At 46.0% G+C, this 22500-nt stretch overlaps 1 protein-coding gene across 2 annotated transcripts in view; it reads left to right on the forward strand.

The window, feature by feature from the left end:
* Positions 1-22500, forward strand: part of sema3c (sema domain, immunoglobulin domain (Ig), short basic domain, secreted, (semaphorin) 3C) — a 59976-nt gene that overhangs the window by 12352 nt on the left and 25124 nt on the right. The window contains exon 1 of one of the 2 annotated variants that reach the window (XM_053688156.1): positions 13715-13819. The exons of the other annotated variant lie outside the window; for it this stretch is intronic. The gene's annotated coding sequence lies outside the window, so the exon portion shown is untranslated. Of the gene's footprint in view, positions 1-13714; positions 13820-22500 lie in introns of those variants that run through there. 2 annotated transcript variants of the gene reach the window in all.

Below are 22500 nucleotides of genomic sequence, written 5' to 3' on the forward strand. Positions count from 1 at the left end.
TCCAAAGTTTCCAAAGTAATGCATACTGTAATTCTGAGTCATAGCTCTGTATTTTTGTAATTCATAGTTTGCTGTAGTTTACTGTACTCTAGACTTGTACATTATACTTAATATGAATAAGATTGAAAGTAAGGCTACAAACACTAACCTGCTCTTCACCTGAAGCTTGTACACTCGGTTATAAATTTCATCTATATTTTTAAATCCAAGTAAAAACGCTGTATGGCTGAGATTCTTCTGAATATTTCAGTTCTACTGTGTGAGTTGTAGTGTCACCTCTGGGTCTCAGTAATGATTATCCTCACTGCTGGGTGTTTTCCCCTGATTCTACACTAATGTGGAACAAATGGCATGTTTTCATCTCAGGCTTCTTACTGTGTCTGATCTGCTCCGCTCTGGTGCTGGGGCTGCTTTCATTTTCCATCTGTTTTATGGTGTGAGACAGATTAAATGGTCGCCTCCTGTTATACTCATGAGAGTTCATTATGATTTTAACCCAGACAGTTTTAAAAGACTTAAAATAGATATCTTGTCGTAATTCCGCCCTTTTCTTGTGAGGTACTAAAGAGGAAAAGTGTTCAAATGAACGCTGTTTAATGACGGTGTTTCCACTGAATAATGAAAATTTGCTGTTAAATGGTAACTAATAGGGAATTTTCCAGTTAAACTGAACACTGGTTGAACTGGAAGTGATGCACAGTATAATTTATCATTCCTTCCTCTCACAGGATTCCCGAGACACGGAATTAGTTCATAAGCCAAGTAAAGTTTTCACTCTGGAGGAATTTGAACCTGGCAGACACAGAGTATAAAATAATATCATGACTACAAAAAACAACATTTTGGCTATAAATTGTGCAGGGCTTTACTTTATTTGGACGTTTCCCTGACTTTGGTAATGTGATCACAGTTACTGCATTTCTTTCTAATACATGATGTATACACCTGTACAAACGCTGTGAAACATGCAAGAAGTGACGCATACTGATTAATTATCGTGCATGTAATCGTACGGTCAGGAATTCTCTTTCTCAGTGCACGGCGTGTGCTGCGCTCATGTTTTTGTTTGAGTTGATTCTGTGAGATTTATTTTCCAGCGCTATGTGACCGAGTTCTGGTCCTGTCTCCTCCCTGCCCTGTGATTGGTCTGTGTTCTGAGTTCATCTGTTGATTTAGTTCGTCTTTATACTCCTTTATAGTGTCGCATAGTGAAGTGTTAATTGTATTGGTTTTGGGGGCACGGTGGTTCAGTGGCAGGACTTGAACTTACTGGTTCAAGTCCTGCCTCTACCCTGTGTGCATGGAGCTTACATGTTGTCCCTGTGCTTCTGGGGTTTCCTTCGGTTATTCCAGTTTCCTCCCCAGTCCCTATGCTGATTGGCATTCCCAAATTGTCTGTAGTGTGTGAATGTGTGTGTAGGATTGTTCCCTGAAATGTATTGGCCCAGGGTGTCTTCACTTATGGTCTGCACTTATATAGCACTTTTTTAACCTTAGTGGTTCTACAAAGCGCTTTAGACTGGTTCTCATTCACTGGTTCTCATTCACCCATTCACTGGCGCTAGCTTGCCATCGGGAGCAACTTGGGGTTCAGTGTCTTGCCCAAGGACACTTTGGTATGTTGAGTCACATGGGCCAGGAATCGAACCTCCAACCCTACGATTAGTGGACAACCCGCTCTACCACCTGGGCCACAGCTGCCCGGAGTTCCCTGTGACCCTGTGTAGGATAAGTGGTACAGAAAATGGATGAAATGGATGGATGGAAGGATTGGTTTTGACCTTGCTCAAGTTTTCAATTTTGAAATGATGAATTACGATGATGATTTTTGGATTAGCTCAAATAAATTACACGAAGGGTTTATGGACTTGTGTCCTGCCTTTATTCACCGCACGTTAGCCAAACTGACGGTGATAATCCAAAGAGTACACTTTATGTATCGTACAGTATGTACTGTAATGAACACATACATACATACATACGTATATAGCTTGCAAAATAACTTGCAGGACAAGAAGATAAAAAGTGGAAAAATTAGCCAGCGAATAGATGTGCAAAAAGCTGCAGTAGTATTTATGGAACCAGTAGCAGCGGTAGTGGTTGGAGTTGAAGTGTAGCAGTGATGACTGGCACGGTAATACGGTACAGGTCATGGGGGGAAACAGAGACATTTCAGCAGTGTCTGAGGAGAGAAGAGCTGTGTTCTCTGACGGCAGAGGGGAAGAAGCTTCTTCTGAAGCGGCTTGTAGTTGATATCAGTACTCTGTATCTTTTGCTGGATCTTTTGGAGGAGCTGAAATATGACATGTGCTGGGTGGGAGGAGTCAGACGACATGTTTAGATCAGATGTATTTTATATGTACAGAGATTGCTCGGATGGTAGGTGCACTGATGTCTGATTATGTCTGAGGCTTTACGCACAATGCCTTCCAGTGTCCTCTTGGTGTGGGAGTCCATGTTTCCGTATCAGACAGAGGACGGAGTATGTAAGGATCAGGATAAGTATCAATAGCTGCTTTCTACAGAGACAGTAGAGTCCCTGATGTGCCTTCTTGATGATTGAGGCCACATTCAGGTCCACTTTAGCAAGCTACTGATGTGTGTGCACAGGAGTCTGTGATGGTTATTGATTGATTGCCGGTTCTAACAGGAGCATTGTGGTTTGGGGATTTTCCGAAATCTATAATCAGTTGCTTGGTATTGAAGGTGGTGGGAATGAGGTCATCGCTCTCGCACCATGTCACGGCTCGGGCCACCTCCTTATGGTAGGACGACCGACTCGTTGTTCTCTGAGATCGATCCAATATAATGGTGGTGTCATCTGCATATTTGAAGAACTTCACAGAGACGTTGTGGCTGGAGAATCAGTTTGTGAAGCGTGAGAACAGAAGTTGGGAGATGACACAACCCTGAGGTGTACCAGCACGCACTACTCACATTCACAACCTGTGTTCTGTTGCTGAGGTCACAGTCAAATCCTTGCCAGGGTTAGCTGTGTTAAAGTCTATGAAGAGTACGCTTGGAAGAGTTGTTTCATTTGGGCGATGAATAATGTGGTGAAGTGCCAGACTGACAGCGTCATCAGCAGATCTGTTGAATTGGGTCCGTAAGTGATGACGCGTCAACATCGAAAGAATCGGTGTCATTGATCATCAGCTAAACAGAACATCAAACTAATACGAGCCAAACGAACTTGCCTCGCTACCAGTGTGGATATATTTAACCACCATATCTGTCCTGACCCCCCCACCTTGCTGAAAACTCCAGCTTGCTATGATCTGGTCTGGAAGACCATCTTTCCCACCTGGTGAGATATTTTCCAGCCTCGACGTTTCCCACTTGATTAAGTAGTCCATCCGACTAGCTGGAGTTTTCTAACGTTCGTGGCTGACTTTGTTGCCCATAATCCTGCTCTGTTAACACAACTCTGCCCCCATCCGTGTTGATTCAGGGTTGGAGGCAGGCAGGAGTTCTCTGATTGGCTGTTTAGACATGCAAATCAGTGCAGAGTAATCAATCAAACATCGCTCCTGACTCACGTGTGACAGAGAGTTTAAATTCAGAACTTCTGCTCTGCTGTAGCTAGCTATCTTTTCCTCCCCACACAGATGGTAGCTAGGCTAATTTTTTGGCTGATATACTGTTTATTATGCAACACTTAGTTCCAGTCGACTAATTCGATCGCTCAGGCGGCGTTCCAAGTGTGTTTATATTTAGTATAACCGCACTGGGATGTTTCACGCTGTGTATCACTCCGCCCGTCTGTATTCGCTACCTAAAATTCCACTTCCTAGTCCGGAACCGTTACTACCGTAGAGTTAGCGAGATCGTCAGCGGACGTGGCAAACGATACATTTCAGCAATGTAACTTTTTGACTTAACATACGAAAGCTCGTCAGACGAAGATGAAACATTAGAAGAGAAGCCAGTTTCACTGGATGCACCCTTAACAGGAACGTACAAATCATTGTGAGCTAGCTAGCCAATGTGCTATAAAGTGGGCGTGGCTTCTTCCAAATCTATTTCCACTATAGGAGCAAAAATAAAAAGAGGACATATTGTGTCCGAAATGTCAGTTACTCACTATTAATTTCTTGTTATAGAACTGTCGTATATATATGCAACATCGCTCTCACAATCGTGTGGCTATACTGAATACCGGCAGGGCTGCGATTAGCCGAATATTCAGTGTAACCGCACTCTTGCTTGTGCGATATTGCTTAAGCACAACAGCTTGCACATTTTTTATTTGTTTACTTATTTGAATGCCAATACAGATTACCGCCCCCTCCTGGTCTGGAGAACGTTCCGGCATCTGGTCTTTGCATCGGGTTTTAAGTGCAGCCGTATTCGGCAGAAGACGTGGGCCAACGGGAGGTTGACCATCAGTCAAACTTAGCTGGCGGTACTTCCTCAGGAGTGGTTTTTGTAATAATGAATAATAGTAGCGGGATGAGGTTCGAGCCAAAACATTTGCGCAGTCCATCATTAAAAAGAGTCGGTCTTCGGTTAAACTGTAATAACAGCTCAGACGCAGCCAGACGTTTGGTTTAAACATGCGCGTAATGCTGAGGGTTGTGTTTTTAAGGCCAGTTAGACGTCCTGCTCTCCGTGTAAAACGGGATGTGAGACAGTTATTAGGTTTGCAGGAGTTTGCATAAACCACTTCATGGAAATATCCGAGCGGTTGAAGTGGATGTAGATGATACAGCAGGCTTTGAGCTATTCGGCGTCACTTCCTTACGTTACTAAATGTTGATGAAGAGATTTATTATTTTCACCTGTAACGGATGTGCTGAGACTGGAGACTCCTTCCGTAGGTTTTCAATAAATATTCTTGCTTGTGCAATATTGTTTAAGTACAACAGCTTGCACTTTTATTTATTCATTTATTTATTTATTTCTTTTGGAATACTAATACAGATTACCGCCCCCTCCTGGTCTGGAGAGCGTTCAGGCGTATTATCAACAACAAAATAGTACTAAAGAGTAAGTAAGGAACAAATGAAAACCCTGCTGAGTGTGTGTGTGTGTGTGTGTGTGTGTGTGTGTGTGTGTGTGTGTGTGTGTGTGTGGAATTTGGACGTCTTCCTGATTCTTTATAATGTTTGAACTGAATACTTTGTTATGAGCTTGGCCTTCGTACCTAGACTAAATCCTGGCCCTTTTGTCTCCCACATCAGTCGAGTTAATAAACATCACGTCCTGCGCTTTGGGTCCAGCTTCAAGCGTGCGTCCTGTGTGTTTTTTTAACACACCCAGCTTAACCTGATGATGAACCACTTCTGACCAAAACCGAATCCTGACTTCTGGCACCGCTGTTTGTTTCATTTCCTCCCGGCTCACCGCAGTACAGGACATTTCCAGGTCCATCTCGTAGGAGCGTTTCTTTCCAGAAATGATTCTTGGACCTCGTGGACGTTATTCAGCCGTTAAAGGTTAAAGTGAAATGTCCTTCAGACATCCGAGCTGAGGAATTCCACATCCTGATAACCACAGAGAAACTCTGACACTGGAGACTCCTTCCGTAAATGTTAAACAAACGTCTCTCTGCTCTTTAGAAAAGTTCATTTATGGGTGTGAGCTGTACTGTGAACGAGCTGTTGCTATAGAAACGATAAGGCACTAGAACGAGCGCATTGATGTAAACCTGCGCTGCTGTTCTGGAGAAGTAACACACGAACAGTAGAGTTAGGAGAGTTTTGGGGATCGTCCTGGATGGAAAATGTTTTAAATGTTTTAGGTTAGGATTTTGGACCTGAATATTTTCTTAAGGTTCAGTGATATGACAGCTGGAGGGTTGGATTACTGTTAGACTGCTGTAGTGTGTGTGTGTGTGTGTGTGTGTGTGTGTGTGTGTGTGTGTGTGTGTGTGTGTGTGTGTGTGTCTGTGTGTGTTTGCCCTGGTCTCCTTCTGTTTCTGTTTTGTCTGGGTGGAATGTTTGATTCCTTTCTTATTATGTGACTTTCCAGTCATTATGGCTTTCCTCTATTTTTTTTATTCCTTTTTCACCTTTCTCTCTCTCTCTCTCTCTCTCTCTCTCTCTGTCTCTCTCTGTCTCTCTCTCTCTCTCTCTCTCTCTCTCTCTCTCTCTCTGTCTCTCTCTCTCTCTCTCTCTCTCTCTCTCTCTCTCTGTCTCTCTCTCTCTCCGTGTCTCTCTCTCCCTCTCTCTCTCTCTCTGTCTCTCTCTCTTTCTCTGTCTCTCTCTCTGTCTCTCTCTCTCTGTCTGTCTCTCTGTCTCTCTCTCTCCCTCTCTCTGTCTCTCTCTGTCTCTCTCTGTCTCTCTCTCTCTCTCTCTTTCTCTCTCTCTCCCTCTCTCTGTCTCTCTCTGTCTCTCTCTGTCTCTCTCTCTCTCTTTCTCTCTCTCTCTCTCTCTCTCTCTCTGTCTCTCTCTCTGTCTCTCTCTTTCTCTGTCTCTTTCTCTGTCTCTCTCTCTCTGTCTCTCTCTCTCTCTCTTTCTCTCTCTCTCTCTCTCTGTCTCTCTCTCTCTCTCTGTGTCTCTCTCTCTCTCTCTTTCTCTCTCTCTCTCTCTCTCTCTCTCTCTGTCTCTCTCTCTCGCTCTCTCTGTCTCTCTCTTTCTCTGTCTCTCTCTCTCTTTCTCTCTCTCGCTCTCTCTCTGTCTCTCTCTTTCTCTCTCTCTCTCTCTCTCTGTCTCTCTCTCTCTCTGTCTCTCTCTGTCTCTCTCTCTTTCTCTGTCTTGCTCTCTCTCTGTCTCTGTCTCTGTCTCTCTCTCTGTCTCTCTCTGTCTCTCTCTCTCTCTCTCTCTCTCTCTCTCTCTCTCTCTCTCTCTCAGTTCTCGATGCTGGTTTGGAACTAAACCGTTGTAAAAAAAAGCGCCACGTTTCTCTCGAGCTCGACTGAACTTGGACGAGGCACTTATCCAAAAGGTCACGTTAATGACAGCTCATCAAACGAAGCGTTTAGGAGCGTGCCGGCTGTTCCTGGATCCGTTAAAGCTTTTTTTTTTTTTTTTTTGGATAACAATCTGCCCACAGATCAGCAATCCTGATTCCGTCGTGTGAATGAAAGGCCATATGTGCAGTCTGGAGAAGTGTTTAAAGGAAATTTAAAGATCCGGGAAAGAACGGAGACGATGATGAACCTCAGGGTCTCGGCTATGTCTCACTTCACTGAGTAATTATTAAAACATGCTGCTTACACACACGGCGTGACCGGAGCGTGCTCGCGTGTCTGTGTGTGTGTGTGTGTGTGTGTGTGTATGTCTGAGTGTGTGTCTGAGTGTGTCATGACTGATTCAGAAGTGGCTTTCAGAAGTTTAGTTTTGTTTTAATCATCATTGCTTATCCCAGGAGGGGTTTGGGGTTGAAACGATTGAAATGATTTTGTGTGTGTTGGTGAAGGGCAGGGTCACCGGCCAGGCAGCTGTCCCATGAGGATGGGGACACCTATCAGGTAGCTCATCAGGGCGTGGCCCAATCAGTCCATCAGGGCATGGCTACATCTTAATCAGTCCTTCAGGGCGGGGCTACAGCTTAATCAGTCCATCAGGGCGGGGCTACAGCTTAATCAGTCCATCAGACTGTGACCACAGATTAATCAGTCCATCAGGGCGTGGCTAAAGATGAATCAGGCCGTCAGGGCGTGGCTACAGCTTAATCAGTCTATCAGGGCGTGGCTACAGATTAATCAGTCTATCAGGGCATCGCTACAGCTTAATCAGTCCATCAGGGCGGTGCTACAGCTTAATCAGTCCATCAGGGCGTGGCTACAGCCTAATCAGTCCATCAGGGCGTGGCTAAAGATGAATCAGTCTGTCAGGGTGTGGCTACAGCTTAATCAGTCTATTGGGGCGTGGCTACAGATTAATCAGTCTATCAGGGTGTGGCTACAGATTAATCAGTCTATCAGGGCGTGGCTACAGATTAATCAGTCTATCAGGGCGTGGCTACAGATTAATCAGTCTATCAGGGCGTGGCTACAGATTAATCAGTCTATCAGGGCGTGGCTACAGATTAATCAGTCTATCAGGGCATGGCTACAGATTAATCAGTCTATCAGGGCGTGGCTACAGCTTAATCAGTTTATCAGGGCGTGACGACATCTTAAACAGTCAGTCAGGGCGAGACTACAGCTTAATCAGTCTATCAGGGCGTGGCTACAGATTAATCATAAACCATAATGAACTTTCTTTCACTCTCACACTATCCGTCGTTACCCAGACGAAGACGGGTTTCCTCCTGAGTCCGGTTCCTCTCAAGGTTTCTTCCTCATATCATCTCAGGGAGTTTTTCCTCACCACCGTCACCACCGTCTCGCTCAATAGGGATAAACTCCATCCATCCATCCATCCATCCACACTTACAATCTCTATCCTGTGTTTATATATTTCTGTAAAGCTGCTTTAAGACAACGTCCTTTGTAAAAAGCACTACACAAATAAAACTGAATTGAATTGAATCAGAATCTGTAGTGTACTAATTAAATATTTGAATAAATATTAATTATGTATCACTTTGGTTATTATAAGAACCTAAAGGGGATAGGTGTTAGATATAGATGTTTACCGAAGTAGAAATAATTGACATGCTAATTTATACGTTAACTGATAATCCAGATGATAGCTCCCAGTTCATTTATATGATCGTTTCCTTTACATTGTAGATCTTGGATTTAGTTTTAATCGTGATTTAAAGTCCCGCCGTTAATCTCGTTATGATTTCGGGTTTATGCTCGAAATCATTTTATCGTGTCAAACAGAGATCTCATGGCTGTAGCAGACGTGTGCCATATATCTTCCAGTAGGAGGTCTGCGGTAGTTCATTCCATTTGGAAACCCCGTCTCTCTGCTATTAAACTGATTCTGGGACCTTCTGTGGAAAGCGTGGTGGAGCTTCTGGATCTTTTCCAGCTCGTAAAACTGGAGAAAGTGTGGAGCAGTGACTTTTAAGGCAGGTGATTCAGTCGTGTCCCATGCTGTGGAGAGAGATTTCCTCCAGCTCGTAAAAAGAGAGTGATGAAAGGAAGGAGAGGTGCGGTGAGGAAAGGTGACGAGGTGTCAGGTGGGCCAGCACCTGCAGGGAAAACTTAGGAAAGTTCAATTCAGTAGTTAGGAACGTTCGAAATTGTCATAATATTTCCAAAAAGTGGTTGATTACCCTAATGTGTTCACCTGTTCTGTGTTAAGCCTTTCATTAGATCATCCAAATCCATCGTTCCCTTCCTGTTCTTTGACCTACACGATGGACTACAATGTTGATTTGTGGACTCGCCCAAACACGCACTCGCGTCCTGCCTCTACCCGCACGATACAGGAATGCGTCAATTTTCTATCGTATTAAATTTAATTGTGCTGTGAGTGTTTAATTACAGTCCCCTGTGGGCGTGACAGCAGTAAAAGTTAATGTCGTGCTTCTTGAGAGTACACTGTACATGTTTTTGCTTCTGCTTCTCGTTGGGGCTTTTTCTTTTGTCTTTCCTTTTTTTTGTCCGCTGGTTACTGGTCATGACGGTGAGCGTGAGCGGCAGATTTCCCCGGGTGTAATTCGTGTATGCCTGGATCGAGTGCAGCAGCTGATCTATTCTGTTGTACTGTTACTTGCATCAATGGCAGGGATTTTGGTGCTATGGTTCTGAGCCGTCTCGTGGCTCGGCCCTCTGCTCATCTGTCCGTGCTTGCTTTGTGAAGCTCTTGTGGATTCTGGGGATAAATGGATCATTCCATGGATCAGAGCGGTGGTTCCCGGTGGTGCCTGGTGATGTCCAGTGGTGCCCATTAGTGTGCAGTGATGCCCAGTGTTGCCTGTTGGTGCCCAGTGTTGCTGTTGGTGTCCAGTGATGCCTGCTTGTGTCCAGTGGTGCCCAGTGTTGCCTCTTGGTGTCCAATGATGCCTGTTGGTGTCCAGTGATGCCCAGTGTTGCCTGTTGGTGTCCAGTGTTGCCTGCTGGTGTCCAGTGTTGTCTGTTGGTGTCCAGTGGTGTCCAGTGTTGCCTGCTGGTGTCCAGTGATGCCTGCTGGTGTCCAGTGATGCCTGCTGGTGTCCAGTGTTGTCTGTTGGTGTCCAGTGTTGTCTGTTGGAGTCCAGTGTTACCTGTTGGTGTCCAGTGGTGTCTGTTGGTGTCCAGTGGTGCCCAGTGGTGCCTGTTGGTGTCCAGTGTTGTCTGTTGGTGTCCAGTGATGTGCAGTGTTGCCTGTTGGTGTCCAGTGTTGTCTGTTGGTGTCCAGTGGTGCCCAGTGGTGCCTGTTGGTGTCCAGTGTTGTCTGTTGGTGTCCAGTGGTGCCCAGTGTTGCCTGTTGGTGTCCAGTGATGTGCGGTGTTGCCTGTTGGTGTCCAGTGTTGTCTGTTGGTGTCCAGTGATGTGCAGTGTTGCCTGTTGGTGTCCAGTGTTGTTTGTTGGTGTCTAGTGATGCCCAGTGTTGCCTGTTGGTGTCCATTATTGCCTGTTGGTTTCTAATGATGCCCAGTGGTGCCCAGTGTTGTCTGTTGGTGTCCAGTGATGCCTGGTGGTGTCCAGTGAAATTATTGCACATGTACTGTATTTTTATTGATACAAATGCAAACGTAAGCCATAAAGGAAAGCTGTACCATTTGATTTGTTTAATTCTATATCTAATTGTTGAGCTGAAGGTTTTTCTGTGGTTGTTATTCTGAGAGGGATTTCATTGTAACTAATATGAATGCTGGCACACACACTTCACTTACTGTACACTGTAATATAGATTATGTGTGTGTGTGTGTGTGTGTGTGTGTGTGTGTGTGTGTGTGTGCGTGCGGTGAGGTCTGGCTTTACATTTCCAGCTGAATCATAGCGTTTACTGCTCCTGAGGTTTGGTTTGCCCCGTGTGGTAAAAGCAAAGTTCAGCCTTCAAACGCTTTAGTGGAAATTCTTGGCATGTTTTGAAGCCTGGAGAGAGAGAGAGAGAGAGAGAGAGAGAGAGAGAGAGAGAGAGAGAGGAGAGAAAACAACATCTGATTTTTATCTTAATGACGGTCCAAAAAACTCCATGTGAGCGTTTATCCAGACCCGGTCGTGGAGAAGCAGAGAAGGTAAAACATTCCTCAGATTCCTCGGTGTGGAGATCCAGTCTCTGTCGGCGCTTTACATCTCACCTCACTGCGGTTAATTATATTTCTGTTGTTGATTAGAGTTTTATAAGATTATATTCAGCATACAAGGATCATCAGAGGCCTTGTTTTTCACCGGGTTTTCCATTGTACATTCCCACCTCGAGAGTGTTCCTGCTATCTCTAATGTTAAATAAACATGGGAGCACAAGACTTCTATGCTTCTGCTTTTATATATATATAAAACTTTGTTTTTTAAAGCTAAAACTTTATGTTTTGCTTGTAAATACAACTACAGAATGCCATTTTGGGCCAAACTTAAACACAAATAAAGCACTTGTAATTCGCGGTGCGAGAGTCAAATATGCAGATGACGTCAGACGATCAGTTAAAACACAAAACCAGGACGCGGATCTAAAAAAAAAAAACAACAGCAACAAGGCACTATGAAGAACAAGACTTATAGACTCATGAATACAACGGACAGGAAACAAAAAGACAAGGGTGCAAGTAGGCAAAGTAATGAAGAAAACAGGTGCACACAATCAGGTAACGAGCAAACTATGGACCAGGAGGCGGAGACAGGACCAAAACCAAAACCGGTATGGAGCACATGGCGACACAAAGAGGAAATTGCTAATAAATTCACTATTAATAAATTCATCTGAAATCCAGGAATTTGACTTAAGCTTGTGCGTAACACGGATTTGAATATGAGGAACTTTCCTCATGTAAATATTGACTTATATCTTTACTGAATTTGCAGAAAGTCAGGATGGTATCCTCAACAAGTTCACGTCACGTGATATCAACATGGCCATTCTCACCATCAACAATAAAAAAAAATATCACTGCTCTGACTGTAAATGAGATTATAGTAGTATAATCTCATCGTGGCTCAGGTGGTAGAGCGGGTTGTCCACTAATCCTAGGGTTGGCAGTTTGATTCCCGGCCCATATGACTCTACATGAATCTACTTGACTCCACATGACTCCGCGTGACTCCTCGTGACTCCCCGTGACTCCGCATGACTTCGCATGACTCCGCATGACTTTGCATGACTCCTCATGACTTCGCATGAATCTGCATGACTTCGCAGGACTCCTCATTACTCCGCATGACTCCTCATGACTTCGCATGAATCTGCATGACTTCGCAGGACTCCTCATGACTCCGCATGACTCCGCATGACTCCTCATGACTTCGCATGAATCTGCATGACTTCGCATGACTCCGCATGACTTCGCATGACTCCTCATGACTTCGCATGAATCTGCATGACTTCGCAGGACTCCTCATGACTCCGCATGACTCCGCATGACTCCGCATGAGTTCACATGACTCCACATGACTCCACATGGCTCCTCATGACTCACTGAACCTCAAGTTTCTCCCAATGGCATGCTAGCACCTTGCGTGGCAGCTCTGCTAAGGTTAAAAAAGCGCTATACGAGTGCCGACCATTTACCATTTGCATTAGATCATAAACATACACACATTCATGGGTTAAATCTATAACACAGTTCTTAGAATCTAAACCCATCACTAATCTGACAAACATTAGCTGGCTAATTTAACGTTCCGTAATCCTGAAAGGCTCTAAAGCACAGCCAGCCTTCCTCACACACACTCCCACACTCCTGCCTCCTCCCTCTGTGGGTCAGACGGAAACGATGCGCCCTTCTCAGTGCCCTGTTGATTTATTACGGCTCGTCAGAAATCTGCTTCGCTAGTCATTCTGACCTGAGCTCAGGAGCGCAGTGGGGACTCCCGCGGGTATGCGGCTTCACGACTGTTTGACGTCCGATCTCTGCAAAGCATCCTGCGGTCTGATGAAATGCAGACGAAGCGTTTTTCCATGCGGAAGATGCCAGAAGTCTTAGCGAGAGCTTCTCTGGAGCTCCTGCGTTTAATGATGAGAGGAAACACTGACACCGTGAACTATAATAAGTTGATTTAAATTTAGGACAAAAAGCAGGGAATGTTCCGGAAGAGGCATAAGGAAAGAATGTTCATTTGTTTTCAGGTTTCTAACGGCGACTCGTATCGGGTATTTCAGACCAAGCTGTGTTTAAATGTCCACCACAGTGTAGAAAATTACACCTCAAGAAAACAAGACATCTCCTTGTCCGTGTTGTTTCTTCTTTTTGCTTTGTCATCATGAGTGAGTCAGGGTGGGTTTTTTTTTGCACAATGTTCGAGGTTCCTAGGTGCAAAATGTAAATGGTCTGCACTTATATAGCTCTTTCTTTACCTTTGCGGTGCTACAAAGCGTTTTACACTGGTTCTCATTCACACACACACCAATGGTAGCAGAACTGCCATGCAAGGCGCTGGCTTGCTATCGGGAGCAACTTGGGGTTCAGGGAGTCGTGTGGAGTCGTGTGGAGTCGTGTGGAATCGTGTGGAGTCCTGTGGAGTCGTGTGGAGTCCCGTGGAGTCGTGTGGAGTCGTGTGGAGTCGTGTGGAGTCGTGTGGAGTCCCGTGGAGTCGTGTGGAGTCGTGTGGAGTCGTGTGGAGTCCCGTGGAGTCGTGTGGAGTCGTGTGGAGTCCTGTGGAGTCGTGTGGAGTCCCATGGAGTCGTGTGGAGTCCCGTGGAGTCCCGTGGAGTCGTGTGGAGTCCCGTGGAGTCCCGTGGAGTCCCGTGGAGTCGTGTGGAGTCCTGTGGAGTCGTGTGGAGTCGTGTGGAGTCCTGTGGGCTGGGAATCCAACCGCCAACCCTACGATTAGTGGACAACCCGCTCTACCACCTGAGCCACAGTTGAGGGCGGTTACTTACTGAACTACGCACAGGTGATTTTAATAATCTGAATGTGGAGCTTAAGCATGTGCGTAACCCGACTCTGAATACCAGGAACTTCCCTCACATAAGTCACATTTGGACTTAAGCTGCTGAATCTGAATACAGCTCTATGTTATTTTTGGTGTTATGACTGTCTAAGTTTATTCACTGCCCTGTCATGTACCTCTTTCGCTTGCGTTTTGACCTCTGTCATGGATCAGCCGTCTATAAAGAAGCCAAACCGCTGTGTCCTGCCTTTACCTCCCAGCCTGTAATGTATACTATGTCCACTCTGTGATATATTTGATTTAACACACAGACCGCATCAAGGTCTGGACAAAATGTGTGTGTGTGTGTGTGTGTGTTCTGTCACCTTGTGGTCACTTCTGGCAGGGTTGTAAAGCAATTTTTGAATGAGAATTTGTGGTTTTGGCGTGGAAAGACGGGATCTGAGCATTTGGGCTATAATTACACAGGGCTGGTGTTCACATCTGTATTTTAATATATATGGGATATAAATTCTCTGAGTCTGTAATTGGCTTCAGGACTGATTCGGAGCTGGCGCTGCGCTAGCAGATGACCTGAAACTAACCCCACGTTCACGCTAGCAAGTGACAAGTCGCTCTTCTTGTTGTGTCTCTCGCGGCCGTGAGATAACCTTTGTTTACATTTCGCTGAAATCAGGGCTCTGTGTCGCGGATTTGAAGAGGAGCGAGCTGAATGTGTGAGAGGACATGTTGGGATTGTGAAGGTGACAGACATTTTGACAACTCGCTCACTCACTCCATCCTGGTCCACTCGTTCCCTCTCCCGCACGCTCGCTCCCTCTCCCGTATACTCATACCCTCTCCCGCACGCTCGCTCCCTCTCCCGTATACTCATACCCTCTCCCGCACGCTCGTACCCGCTCCCGCACGCTCGCTCCCTCTCCCGTATACTCATACCCTCTCCCGCACGCTCGTACCCGCTCCCGCACGCTCGCTCCCTCTTCCGCACGCTCGCTCCTTCTTCCGCACGCTCGCTCCCTCTTCCGCACGCTCGTTCCCTCTCCCGCACGCTCGTTCCCTCTCCCGCACGCTCGCTCCCTCTTCCGCACGCTCGCTCCTTCTTCCGCACGCTCGCTCCCTCTTCCGCACGCTCGTTCCCTCTCCCGTACACTCGTTCCCTCTCCCGCACGCTCGTTCCCTCTCCCGTACACTCGTTCCCTCTCCCGTACACTCGTTCCCTCTCCCGCACGCTCGTTCCCTCTTCCGCACGCTCGTTCCCTCTCCCGTACACTCGTTCCCTCTCCCGCACGCTCGTTCCCTCTCCCGTACACTCGTTCCCTCTCCCGCACGCTCGTTCCCTCTCCCGTACACTCGTTCCCTCTCCCGCACGCTCGTTCCCTCTCCCGTACACCTGTTCCCTCTCTCGCTCACTTGTTCTCTCTCTCTCGCACATTCGCTCCCTCATACGCACGCTCGCTCCCTCTCCCGCACACTCGTTCCCTCTCTTGTACACTTGTTCCCTCTCTCTCATACACCCGTTCCCTCTCTCGCACACTCACCCCCTCTCTCGCACACTCACCCCCTCTCTCGTACACTTGTTCCCGCTCTCGCACACTCACCCCCTCTCTCGTACACTTGTTCCCGCTCTCGCACACTCACCCCCTCTCTCGTACACTTGTTCCCGCTCTCGCACACTCACCCCCTCTCTCCCTCTCCGTCTCCCGCTCTGTTATACCTTCTTTCCCTCTCTCCCTCTCTTTCATACTCTTCATCTCTCATATACATTTTCTCTCTCTCCATCTGTCATGTACTTGTTCTCTCTCTCTCTCTCTCTCCCTCTCTCTCTCTCGCTCTCTCAATATTCCCCTTAAACCTGATTTCTTCTCTTTTTCTTAAAGTGACTAAGTTATAGCAGTAGAGTTCAGAGTGTGTGTGTCTGTATGTGCGTGTGTGTGCGTGTGTGTGTGCGTGTGTGTGTGTGTGTAGGTTGCCTGGGCAGAAGCTTAATGCCCCACACTATGTGTAACATCACACACACACACACACACACACACACACACACACACACACACACACACACTGTGTTGCGAGTGTGTATCCATGTGGAACCACAGTAAGTTCAGTCTGGTGGTGTTTGGCCGAGGTTTAAAGTCGCTCGGCTTGTTAGCGTGACCTTCTCTTTCTTCAAAGAAAACAGGAATCTCGAGTTTCTTAAGAACCTGCTCGGAGACTGACAGCTCGACTCCGCCCACCTGTTACTCGTGGCGACGAAAGGAAACTAATGGGCTTTAGGTGAAAGGCACACAGGCTTCATTAGCATAACGGCTTTTTATGGTCAGCCAGTGGGAGGGGCCATCTGTAAAAGAAGAAAAAAGAAAAAAAAAGACAAGCACTTTATCTGGAAGATAAACAGCTTCTCTCGTTAGCGTGATGCAGACTGACGAAGACCAAGCAAACTGTTTTTACTTCAGTAACTGACTGTACGTGTCAAATATTATCATGAATGTTGTATAAGGGTGATTTGTTATCTTCAGGATTCTGTCTCTTTTGACTCAGCGTACTCAGTGCCTGGTCTGCTCTTCATTTTCCTTATTATATGGTCATTATTTCCTTTTGCTGGCTACCCTGTTGCCATGGTAGTTAATTACCCTGTTTCCATGGTAATTAATTTGCCACACCTATTGCTTGATACCCTGTTGCCACGGTAATTAATTTGTCATACCTGTTACTTGATACCCTGTTGCCATGGTAGTTAATTTGCTTGATGCCCTGTTGCCATGGTAGTTAAGTACCCTGTTGCCATGGTAATTAATTTGCCACACCTATTGCTTGATACCCTGTTGCCATGGTAATTAATTTGTCATACCTGTTACTTGATACCCTGTTGCCATGGTAGTTAATTTGCTTGATGCCCTGTTGCCATGGTAAGTAAGTACCCTGTTGCCATGGTAATTAATTTGCCACACCTATTGCTTGATACCCTGTTGCCATGGTAATTAATTTGTCATACCTGTTACTTGATACCCTGTTGCCATGGTAGTTAATTTGCTTGATGCCCTGTTGCCATGGTAAGTAAGTACCCTGTTGCCATGGTAATTAATTTGCCACACCTATTGCTTGATACCCTGTTGCCATGGTAATTAATTTGTCATACCTGTTACTTGATACCCTGTTGCCATGGTAATTAATTTGCCACACCTATTGCTTGATACCGTTTTTTGCCATGGTAATTTATTACCCCGTTGCCATGATAGTTGATTTGTCTCTCCTGTTATTTATCACCATGTTGCTATGGTAATTAATTTATGAAACTTGTTACCCCGTTGGCATGGTAATTAATTTATAACACTTGTTACTTGTTACCCTGTTGCTGTGGTAATTAATGTGTCACACCAGTTGTTCATCACCCTGTTGCCATGGTAATTAATTCTCTTTTTTTGTCTCTTTCAAGGTTAATAAGGCAAAAAAAAAAAAAAAAACGCAGCTGGTCATGTTACAGAGAAAGAAATAAAACGTCCTGAAGATGTCCGAAAACGTAAAGTTACATCTTCACCTCTGACTGTTACAAAGCGCTGACACTGGAGACTCCTTCCTTCTATAAACATGCTACATAAAATGTCTCCTTAATTAAAAAGAATTTGCCATATCTTATATTTATCATATATTTACATTTACACACGGTTTTTAATCCGTTTATTACCCCTGCCGCTGAGCTGTTACCATAGAAACGATAACGCGTTAATTTAAACGTGTGCTTTGCGGCCTTCTCCTTCTGAGCACTCCGAGTTGATACCACAGTTCTCCCGTGAGGGGCGTCACAGCGCTCAGTTCGGTGTGGGATCAGTTCTCCCGTGAGGGGCGTCACAGCGCTCAGTTCGGTGTGGGATCAGTCCTCCCGTGAGGGGCTTTACAGCGCTCAGTTCGGTGTGGGATCAGTTCTCCCGTGAGGGGCTTTACAGCGCTCAGTTCGGTGTGGGATCAGTTCTCCCGTGAGGGGCGTCACAGCGCTCAGTTCGGTGTGGGATCAGTTCTCCCGTGAGGGGCGTCACAGCGCTCAGTTCGGTGTGGGATCAGTCCTCCCGTGAGGGGCGTTACAGCGCTCAGTTCGGTGTGGGATCAGTTCTCCCGTGAGGGGCGTCACAGCGCTCAGTTCGGTGTGGGATCAGTTCTCCCGTGAGGGGCGTCACAGCGCTCAGTTCGGTGTGGGATCAGTCCTCCCGTGAGGGGCGTCACAGCGCTCAGTTCGGTGTGGGATCAGTTCTCCCGTGAGGGGTTTTACAGCGCTCAGTTCGGTGTGGGATCAGTCCTCCCGTGAGGGGCGTCACAGCGCTCAGTTCGGTGTGGGATCAGTTCTCCCGTGAGGGGCGTTACAGCGCTCAGTTCGGTGTGGGATCAGTTCTCCCGTGAGGGGTTTTACAGCGCTCAGTTCGGTGTGGGATCAGTCCTCCCGTGAGGGGCGTTACAGCGCTCAGTTCGGTGTGGGATCAGTTCTCCCGTGAGGCGCGTTACAGCGCTCAGTTCGGTGTGGGATCAGTTCTCCCGTGAGGCGCGTTACAGCGCTCAGTTCGGTGTGGGATCAGTTCTCCTGTGAGGGGCGTCACAGCGCTCAGTTCGGTGTGGGATCAGTCCTCCCGTGAGGGGCGTTACAGCGCTCAGTTCGGTGTGGGATCAGTTCTCCTGTGAGGGGTTTTACAGCGCTCAGTTCGGTGTGGGATCAGTCCTCCCGTGAGGGGCGTTACAGCGCTCAGTTCGGTGTGGGATCAGTTCTCCCGTGAGGGGCGTCACAGCGCTCAGTTCGGTGTGGGATCAGTTCTCCCATGAGGGGCGTTACAGCGCTCAGTTCGGTGTGGGATCAGTTCTCCCGTGAGGGGTTTTACAGCGCTCAGTTCGGTGTGGGATCAGTTCTCCTGTGAGGGGCGTTACAGCGCTCAGTTCGGTGTGGGATCAGTCCTCCCGTGAGGGGCGTTACAGCGCTCAGTTCGGTGTGGGATCAGTTCTCCTGTGAGGGGTTTTACAGCGCTCAGTTCGGTGTGGGATCAGTTCTCCTGTGAGGGGCGTCACAGCGCTCAGTTCGGTGTGGGATCAGTTCTCCTGTGAGGGGCGTTACAGCGCTCAGTTCGGTGTGGGATCACTTATCCGACTCCAGACCGTCGGCATGCTGCGAGGAAAACTCTGTCCAGCTTCTCTCAGCGTCCTCGTAAAACTGCACCGCCATTCATCTTTATTAGAACCTCGCCGATGTGATGAAAAGCTCCTTATATGGGGAACAGATTGATGTTCACTGTGCAGAGGTGTCTAATCTAATCTAATCTAATCAGGAGAAAGAACTTGTTGGTGAGGTTCCCTCAGAGGGACAGCTGAAGAACACTGACGGATGTGTGAAGTCTCGTGTACTGAAATGTTCTCGTCCAGTGTCGGTAAAGACGCAGCTGATTAAAACGTGTGTGTCTCTTGTGCAGAACCCAGGAACGCCCTTGTCATGCATCCAGCTGTGAACCATTCCGTGAGTGTGTGAGTGTGTGTGTGTGTGTGTGTGTGTGTCCAGTACTCGGCCGATTCCTGGAAGGAAGACGAGTGACAAACAGACGTCTCTGGTGTGTGCTCTGTGTCTGACCTCACTGCTGAGAAACGTGACTAATAAACCCACGTGCGCTGGGACATGTTCAGCTTCACGATTGATTCAAAGGAGGACAGAGATGAAGTAAAAGCCCGAGGCTGTGTTAGGTCTGGATTCAGAGTGAGAGAAGTCTTGGGGAAAAGCGCGTGTGGCAGTTTTCCACTCGGCGTCCCGCCTCGATGCTCCTACTGACCAACCACCGTTCCTCTCTGATCAACTCAAGTATCATGTGACGGTGCGAGAGAAGCGGAGAAGCACGTGCTGATCATCTGATCTCCAACATGGAAGGAATAAAACACTCGAGGTCGTGCAGAAGTCACCCAGGTGTTGATTATTTTCCTATAACAGCACGTCCCCAAGTGTTTTATTCCTCTTATATCGCAGTGATTTACCGACGATCACTTGTTTATATTCATTAAACACGTCATACTTTTTAACCGTTTATATTTACGACACGTTCGTTCCTGTTCTCACTTACATTATAGCAGCTATATATATATATATGTGTGTATATATATATATATATATATATATATATATATATATACAGCGGGGGAAATAAGTATTCAACGCATCAAGATTGTTTCCAGTAAATATATTTCCCATGAGGTTATTCAGATGAAATTTTCACCAGACGTCAGTATTAACTCAAGAAATCCACAAATATAAAGAATTCACAACGTTAAAGTCCATAAATGAAGTGATGTGTAATAAAGTGGAACGACACGGGGGAAAAATACTGAACACGCTAACTGAAATGTGTTTAATACTTAGTGAAGAAGCTTTGTTTGTAATGACCGCCTCGAGACGCTTCCTGTATGAAGAAATTACTCGGCTGCAGTATGTTGTTTTCTCTGTGACGATGGTACCTGCTGCCGCCGAGTGTTTCTGGAGCGCTTTCCGAGTGCTCCTTGGCTCTTGGGCTGCTCTTCTGAGTATTCTTCTGACTCCGGGGTCAGAGATCTTCCGAGGAGCTCCTGTGCGATGACGGAGTGATGTTGCTTCCACCTGTGGATAACGGCCCCGATGGTGCTTACTGGAGGATTCAGAAGTTTTGGAATACGTCTGTATCCGGTTCCATCGATATGTTTCACAACAATAAGGTTGTGAAGGTCTTGGGAGCGCTCTTTGTTTTTACCCATCATGAGATGTTTCTTGTGTGACACCTTGGTAACGAAAAGCCTTTTTATAGAACATCAATGTACTAACCCAGCTCATATTCATGTACACAGATAGGGGGTGTAATTACTTATGGATTTCCTTGCCTTATCTTGCCTTGGAGAACTGCTTTTTCTTAGCGTGTTCAATACTTTTCCCCCTTTATTACACAGAACTTTATTTATGGACTTTATGTCAGTGCTTTGTAACAGTCTGAGGTAAATCTGGAACTGTAACTGTAAGTATTTTACAATAACAGCAGCACACACACACACACACACACACACACACACACACTGTCTTTATGAAATATGTGTTTATTTGCTTTAAAGGGCACGTTGTTATGTTAAACGTGAATGAAGCATGAATACTGATGAGTGTGGCTGTGATCAGGCTTTGATGGTGCATGTGCTGAAGGACCTGAGTGCCTCTGTACAGTGTGAAGTGGTGAAAACACACGAAGCCCACTTTAAACCGCGTCGGTGTGAGACGCGTCCGTCTGTAGCGTTCGGAAATCTGTCTGGCTGGAACAGACGGATTCAGGGTGACTCCGTGAAGCGTACGGTGCGTTATTCAGACACGCTGTAGCGTCTGAAGTCTGAGGACTTCCTTTACGGCTGCGTCCGCATACTTCCGGCCGTGATACAGCGTGCCCGTGTACGTCGTTTGTACTGAATCTTTGTTCTGAAAGAAAACTCTTCTCATTTGAAGTGTTTGATATGTTTGAATGTATAATAACATACGTGTGAGCATGGGAAGGAATGATGCCCTAATTACCCTGGGGTATAAACGTCAGGCTGCACACGGGGAAAATCCCTTTGTCATCCGTTACCATGGGAACAAAACCCCAAAGAACTTTGAACGGAAGAGAGAGAGGGAGAGAGATATGTTCAATCAGCTCAGATAGGACATGGCATGTACCGTGTGTGTGTGTGTGTGTGTGTGTGTGTGTGTGTGTGTGTGAATGGGGTGTTTTGTTTGTGACACAGTGATTTGTAAAGGCTGTAGGAGATCTTTAACGTGAGCGGTGGGAAAAAATCCATCGACTTTTCATTACAGAGCCCAAAGTGGTGACCGAGCCACGCCTCCTCCTCGTCGCCTCCTCCTCCTCCTCCTCTCTTCGTTCTCTCTTTCACCTGGAGAATGAAAGGAAGGACGAAACGTGGCAAAGGTTGATGAAGTAAATGTGAGGAGAGTGCAGGTTGTGTGCTGAAGTCACACGGGGGAAAGAGAGGACCGCTTCCTGTGTGACGGTTTTGATAAACACGAATATTCATGAGCTTGGCTCTGATGAGGCTCTGGATGGTATGCTGAAGGAAACTGAGTGTCTCTGTGCAATGTGTGTGTGTGTGTGTGTGTGTGTGTGTGTGTGTGTGAGGGCATGTACAACAACAACAACAACAACTTCTTCTCTAGTATAAGTCACTTTTCTCTTAGTAAAGTGACCTTCGATGCTGGAAAAATGTGATACACTTTTGTAATTTATTCATGGAATAAACAAACAAACAAATGAATTTATTTACCCATTTATCATTTTTTTATTTTTTTTATTTAATATAGCTCCGTGCTAACACTGAAGGTCAGCACACCAAGTATGTAAGATGAATAAATGAATAAATAGTGTGGGAAAAGAATTCATTTATTCAGAATGTTTGTCTATCTATCTATTTACCCATTTAATTTTTTTTTAAATATTTTTTTATTTATTTAATATAGCTCCTCGCTAACACTGAAGGTCAGCATACTAAGTATGTAAGATGAATAAATGAACAAATAAACAAATAAATACATTTGCAGAAGGAACAATTTAAATGAATGAATAAAGAAATACAAAAACATTTTAAATAAATGGAGTAATAAATAACTTAAGTACAAATTCTAATGAATGAACAAACAAACAAACAAACAAACAAACAAACAGGTCCTTGGG

This window comes from Ictalurus punctatus, chromosome 19 (assembly GCF_001660625.3).
Source record: "Ictalurus punctatus breed USDA103 chromosome 19, Coco_2.0, whole genome shotgun sequence".
In the NCBI taxonomy this organism is placed as follows: domain Eukaryota; kingdom Metazoa; phylum Chordata; class Actinopteri; order Siluriformes; family Ictaluridae; genus Ictalurus; species Ictalurus punctatus.